Source organism: Bos taurus, chromosome 9 (genome assembly GCF_002263795.3).
Source record: "Bos taurus isolate L1 Dominette 01449 registration number 42190680 breed Hereford chromosome 9, ARS-UCD2.0, whole genome shotgun sequence".
Taxonomy (NCBI): Eukaryota; Metazoa; Chordata; class Mammalia; order Artiodactyla; family Bovidae; genus Bos; species Bos taurus.
This window is the reverse complement of record NC_037336.1, coordinates 28961007-28968755: the sequence shown is the minus strand read 5'-3', so window position 1 is coordinate 28968755 and position 7749 is coordinate 28961007.

Below are 7749 nucleotides of genomic sequence, written 5' to 3'. Positions count from 1 at the left end.
ATTTATTAAGAGGAAAAAGAGAATAGTACATGTGGATAAACACATGAGCAGATTCAGAGGGAGAGTCCCTGAGTTGCACTCTCGGGGTAATTTAAATCACTTATATGGGGCATTTCTTCCAGTTCTTTGGTCAATCATTTTGATTTGCCTGGTTCACAGTCCATATTTGGTATATCTCAGGATCTTTCCATGTGTACGCACACATCTCTTAGCCAGGATGAATTTTATGGGTAAAGTATCCCTTGACATTACTCCTCCTTTGACTTCCAAGAAGCCTTTCTGCGTACTTGTGGTCAAGGAGATCTCCTGACTTTGGGAATGAGAAATATGTGGTCTGGGCAGGGCCCAGCCTCCTCCCTTATTTGTCCTGCTATTCTTGTCTTGGAGTTTCAGTCCATAGGGAATGAATTTCCAATTGTTTTACCCTGGGGGGCTGGGCATGCAGGCATGTACCTCCTACCTCAGTAACAGCACTATAAACCAACTTGACTCATTCACATTGACACATTTCATATAAAAGCAGAAGAATATATAGACTTTTCAGGCCCATGGAGCATCTGAAAATACTGAGACACAAACAAACATTAACAGTGTTAAAAGCTAAGTCATACAAAATTTGTTTTATGATCACAATGGAACTAAGCTAGAAATCAGTATTACAAAGTTGCCTGGAAACTCACCAAACATTCATAATTTAAGCAACACTTTTAAGAAGCTATGGGCCAATGGAGAAAGCATAAAGAAAGTTATAAAGTATTTTGCACTGAGTAAAAAAATACAACATCTAAAAGGTATTTTCTAGCATTAAATGCTTAAATTAAAAAAGAACAAAGGTCTCAAATCAATATTTAAACTTTCACCTATAGAAGCTAAAACAGAAGACCAAGCTAGGAGCCAAAATAAGCCAAAGGAAACAGTAAAATTATATATGATATATTACTAGAGTATCTATGGTAATAGAATGTGGGTTTTGTTTCAGATTTCTTACTTTACTCTCAAATATCGATTTTCTTTAAGTTTATCAGCATGCAAAACATTGAAACAAATAGAATTGACAGAATTTCTGTTTAAAAAGCTAATTGTCAAAAATGTTGGACTTTTTAATGTGATACATCTTTATGAGGCTGGAGATTTATCTTAAATATCACCCAGCCAACTAGATATACAGGGTTAAATTTGCTTACTTCCTCTGGGAAAATTAAACCTTGTAAAGCTTTCATAATGTTTCAAATAGTCCATTTTTTCTCACACATAGATTACTTTGAGATCTGGATTATTCCAAAGAGAATCAAAAAGCTGTCCAACTTTAAACCAGTATTTCATAAATTCTAAAACTTATGAAGTATGAGTTTATTTGGCTTTAAGAAATAAGATCCAAATGAAATTCCAAATTACAATTTATAGAGTTATATTTAGCTTTTAAAATTACTTGCCAATTCTACATAGATTTTATTCGGGTTTATAAAAAAATGAAAGCTATACTAATAAACATGAGTTACAATTTGACACATTTTATGACTGGAAAATAATCTAATCTTGGCTGAAAATCTCTTAATCTTGGCTCAAATATTTTGGCATTTAAAAACAAAAGCTTTTCATTAGACACTAATTAAGATATCTTTTTCTGGCAATGTAAGTCTCTTTTTGTCATTTTAATTAATCTCTAGAACCTCTGTTTAACTAAAAAACTAATATAGTTAGTTAAAAATTACTATAGTCTCTATTAATGACAGATGTTTTAGGCCATAAAAAATTGATTGCTTCAACTTGTATTTCTTATGGAATTAAGTAACATATTTTTCAGTCTGGGATCCTTATTACTTGACACAACAATAACTATAGCTATAAGAACCTCAGGACTGTATCATTCTCAATTCAGTGAGCATTCATGATATTGGTATATAAATTCTCGACTTTTTATCATTAATAACTAATGGGTATTACTACCAGCCAACATTTGTTAAACCTTACTCATAAACAAGGTGATTAATCATTAGATTCTCTAGCTTCAAAAGCTTTTAAAATAGTAAGCTTCAAGAAATGGAAAGGGAGAAAATATAACACATACTAATCCAATCTTTCAAAAGAACATAGTGTGCACTGAAAATCAGAACTAGATCATTCATAAAAGTCCCCTGCAAGAAGCAACAAAGAAAGAAGCATAATAATTAAATTAACTAGGGAAAAACCAAAAAACAATACAGAAATCAAATAAGAATTAAATCTAAAAGTGTAGTGGCAAATAAAACTAAATTTGAAATAAGATTTTGCTGTCATTATTGATTTGATCTGAGTCTACAGTTAGTTCTGTTTCCAAGAATGACAGTTTATGTTTTTCATACTCAATGCTCAAATCTCGTTAAAGATACGTGCTGAGCAATTTAGCCATCTTTGACCTTTTTCATCTAGTGTCCCAATATAAGAAAAATTCAACGAGTGTATACTGAAGTTGAACATATTTCAGCACCAAACAATTTTAGAATGGCAGAAGAATCCCAGGGACAGCAGAGCCTGATGGGCTGCTGTCTATGGGGTTGCACAGAGTCGAACACGACTGAAGCGACTTAGCAGCAGCAGCAACATCATTTTAAGCAATGGAACCAGAACACTCTAAGTGGTCAGTTTTATCTTTCCTCAGTTCAGAAAGCTTTACAATCTTTTTTTTTTTCAAAGTATAGTTTATATACAATATTATATGTTACAGGTGTACAATATAGTGATTCACAATTTTTAAAGGTTATGCTCTTTTATAGTTATTATAAAATGTTGGCAATGTGCCCAATATTGTACAGTATATCCTTGTAGCTTATTTTATACATAATAGTTTGTACCTCTTAATCCCTTACTTCTATATTGCCTCTCCCCGCTTCCCTCCTCCCGACTGGTAACCACTAGTTTGTTCTCTATGAGTCTGCTGGTTTTTTGCTTTGTTCACTAGTTTGCTGTATTTTTTAGATTCCACATATAAGTGATATTACACAGTATTTGTCTTTCTCTGTCTGACTTATTTCATTTAGCATAAATCCCCCCAAGTCCATGCATGTTACTGAGTAGTATTCCATTGTGTTTTATATACCACATCTTCTTTATCTCTTCATCTGTTGATGGATGCTTAGGTTGTTTCCAAATCCTGACAATTTTAAATAATGCTGCTGTGAACTTTGGGGTGCATGCATCTTTTCAAATTACTGTTTTGGGTTTCTTTGGATATATACAAAGGAGTGGAATTGCTGAGTCATATGGTAATTCTATTTTTAATTTTTTGAGAAACTTCCATGCCATTTTCCATGGTGGATGTATCAATTTACATTCCCACCAAGAGTGGAACAAGGGAACAAGAGTTGTCTTTTCTCTACATCCTCACCAGCATTTGTTATTTGTGTTCTTTTTGTTGATCATCATTTTGATGGGTGTGAGAAGATAATATTTGAATATGTATATGTTCAACATTGAGCATTATAGATAGAACTGCAAAGAGCAGATTTTCAGACATTCATGGGTAGAGAGATATGCTTTTCAGCATAAAGAGAGTAGCCTTGTCAAGATAAGCAGTTTAAATGAGTTTATCCCAAATAACCGGTAATCTCCTACATTATTACTGAGGTACTTTGAAAGAGCAGGTCCCATAGTGAGCCATAGAAATTTTTTTAAATACTGCTTCAAACAAAGTTGGTTTGGCTACTGTGTAAATACAGATGAACCAAGAAAACTAATGAAAATTACTTTGGTTGGCCTTAATTCTTCTATAGCTTCTATGAGCACACTGTTTTTAAAATGAATCCTATATGACTGGCCTTCTGTTTTATGCTAGCAAACATATATCTTCTTATACTTAAATAAATTAAAATTGTCTTACTACTAGGAAACGCTAGTTGTTGTTCAGTTGCTAAGTCTAGTTTACAAAACAAATGAAATATAATTAAATAACTTTTCATCAGGATTAATTATAAAATATTACTGTTGACCTCACAAAGAGGCAGAACTCACAATGTTGAAATATAATTACAAGCACTAAATAGTAACATTAACCTCTAAAATATGTTTTATAAAAATCAAAAAATAGAGGTTTAATTTTAAAAAATCTCCATAGTAAAACAGGTTAATAAATTTTAAATTATTTTAGGAAACTGAATAAGCCCAGAACACTCTAATATGCTCCATCATTAAGTCATATTTTAAATGTTTTTCATGTATATAAGTTTTTAACAGTATTAGTTTCCTTTAAAATTTAAAAATATTTTGAGGAAAATCTCAGTCAATTAGAGTAAAATGTAACCTTTAACTCTTTGTTAAAACTCTGTAGTTTCAGGGTTATGACTATCTTGATAAAGTATAAACCTCTTTCAAGTTCTTGGCTTTTTATTTCCTGTAGATAAACTGTGGAAAATTCTGAAAGAGATGGGAATACCAGACCACCTGACTTGCCTCTTGAGAAATTTGTATGCAGGTCAGGAAGCAACAGTTAGAACTGGACATGGAACAACAGACTGGTTCCAAATAGGAAAAGGAGGCTGTATGTTGTCACTCTGCTTATTTAACTTCTATGCAGAGTACATCATGAGAAATGCTGGGCTGGAAGAAGCACAAGCTGGAATCAAGATTGCCGGGAGAGATATCAATAACCTCAGATATACAAATGACACCACCCTTATGGCAGAAAGTGAAGAGGAACTCAAAAGCCTCTTGATGAAAGTGAAAGAGGAGAGTGAAACAGTTGGCTTAAAATTCAACATTCAGAAAACGAAGATCATGGCATCTGGTCCCATCACTTCATGGGAAATAGATGGGGAAACAGTGGAAACAGTGTCAGACTTTATTTTTCTGGGCTCCAAAATCACTGCAGATGGTGACTGCAGCCATGAAATTAAAAGACACTTACTCCTTGGAAGGAAAGTTATGACCAACCTAGATAGCATATTGAAAAGCAGAGACATTACTTTGCCAACAAAGATCCATCTAGTCAAGGCTATGGTTTTTCCTGTGGTCATGTATGGATGTGAGAGTTGGACTGTGAAGAAAGCTGAGCACCGAAGAATTGATGCTTTTGAACTGTGGTGTTGGAGAAGACTCTTGAGAGTCCCTTGGACTGCAAGGAGATGCAACCAGTCCATTCTGAAGGAGATCAGCCCTGGGATTTCTTTGGAAAGAATGATGCTAAAGCTGAAACTCCAGTACTTTGGCCACCTCATGCGAAGAGTTGACTCATTGGAAAAGACTCTGATGCTGGGAGGGATTGGGGGCAGGAGGAGAAGGGGACGACAGAGGATGAGATGGCTGGATGGCATCACCGACTCGATGGACATGAGTCTGAGTAAACTCTGGGAGCTGGTGATGGACAGGGAGGCCTGGCGTGCTGCAATTCATGGGGTTGCAAAGAGTCCAACACGACTGAGTGACTGAACTGAACTGAGATAGCCTTTAGTGTGTGTCTTTCTTAACAGAGTCTACACAAATTATGTAATAATTTACATTATTGTGGTACTTAAAAGTAACTACGAATTATGTAAAAACAATGACCTAATAACATATACCCAAGTGTTTTCTTCATGAAACTTTTATATAAAATCAGTGTTCAGAGAAGAAGATCAGAGGTAAATTTCTTTACAATCTTCATTTTTAGATTATATTTAAAATCTTTTGCTTCCAACTCAATTGAAAATATTTATATAGTTGACTCACTGGAATTACATGTTTTCTGAGTTTCTTTCACCCCAATATTGTGAATAAGATAGATTTAAACTGCTTTAATTGTTATACTTAACTTTCCTATGCGTCTGTATCTAAGTGTTAATAGATTTCTCCAGTTTTCCTATGAAAAGACTCTCAAACTAAAATTGCTTCTATGACTTCATTTCCAGTTTTGAAAAAGCAACTTAGTAAAATATAAAGCAAATGTATTTATAGAAAATCCATTTAAAAAAGAAATAATATATCTTTCTGTTTTTAAATTAATGGTAATATATAACACTTCTAATTTATTCCTTCTCCTCATAAATGGTTGATGCTCATTCACAGATGAGTTATAGAGAAGGAAATGTCAACACTGTTCTCCTTTAAGGATTGAAATCTTAATTCTTTGAGTGATAACATGGTGGCACCAGAGATGTTGAAAACATAATACCAATAAATTCCAGCTCCCAGATTGTTATAACAATAAATCAGAGACTATTTTAAGGGTACTATTAAAGAAACTATTTTAAGCTTGGTTACCTCACAAATTATTCAAATACTGTAGTCAGACCTGATAATGTATGTCATAAACATTAAATGCAAAAATTCTTGGACCAATTAACTATTATAATTTATTTTGTAAGCTACAGAGTACTGAAGGATTAAACAAGAGGAATTCATTTTGACATATAGCAAAACCAATACAATATTGTAAAGTTAAAAAATAAAAAAAAAGAAATAAAAGAAAAGAAAAGAAAAAGAAAAAAAAATAAACAAACAAGAGGAATTCAAAAACTGGTCACAAAATGAAAAAAAGAATCCAAAATATCTCCTTGAAGTTTCCGAATAACTAAAGGAAGAAATGAATGTCCCATTAATGACTAATTGTTGTTGTTCAGTTGCCAAGTCATGTCTGATTCTCTGAAACCCCATGAACTGCAGTATGCCAGGATACCCTGTTCTTCATTATCTCCCTGAGTTTGCTCAAACTCATGTCCATTGAGTTAGTGATGCCATCCAACCATCTTATTCTCTGTCAGCCCCTTCTTCTCTTGCCCTCAATCTTTCCCAGCACCAAGGTCTTTTCCAGTAAATTAGCTCTTCACATCAGATGGCCAAAGTATTGGAGCTTCAGCTTCAGCATCAGTCCTTCCAATGAATATGCTTTAAGATTGACAGTTTTGATCTCCTTGCCATCCAAGGGACTCTCAAAAGTCTTGTAATTAAATCATTATATCTGCAATAAATATGAGAATCTGGAAAACACACATGGCTGTTTAGTAGTAACAGTTTTGTCTAGGATATTTGAATGTGTGGGATCCTGAATTGGTTTACACAAGAATGGAATGGCTCTTGTTTTCATTCTCTTTTTAGGTAAAATCTAAAAATAGTCTGAGAGCAATCAAAAGTTGTGGTGAGAAACATGGATGTTGAAATGATGGAAACATGAGTTTGACAACTATTCTGCTCCTCACTAGCTTTTCAACTGAGTGAGTTAATCAGCCTTACTAGATTTGGTTCAGTTGAAGTAACATGAAATCATTGATAATTATTGAACATCCGTTTGTACTTGGCATCATGCTGGGTGCTAGAAATTCAGCAATGAACAAGACAGACAAGATCTCTGATATCATGGGGCTTAAATTACAGTTGTCGAGGGAGGGAAATAATAACAAGTAAGCAACTAAGATAATTTTATATATGTATATGATAGGTAGTAAGAAATAAAAGTAAATGATGTGTTAAAGAGAGCCTGCAACACATTTTAGATGAGATATTTAGAAAGCTTCTCTGAGAATATATTTGAAGTGAAACCAGAAGAAAAACCTCCTGTGTGACTATCAGGGGACAGAGTGTTTCAAATAGAGGAAATATGTGTTTCATTAGAAATCTTTGAGGATTTTTAAAAATGATTGAAGAAAGGGCTTAACATAATAGCTGATATAGAAAATATTCTACAATCAATCAATCTAATCAAAGGAAAAATATTTGCTTTCAATGATCTCTATAATATACATAATTTCTATATGGGATATATTCGAACATAAAAATTACAAAGTATATAACTTACATCCATTA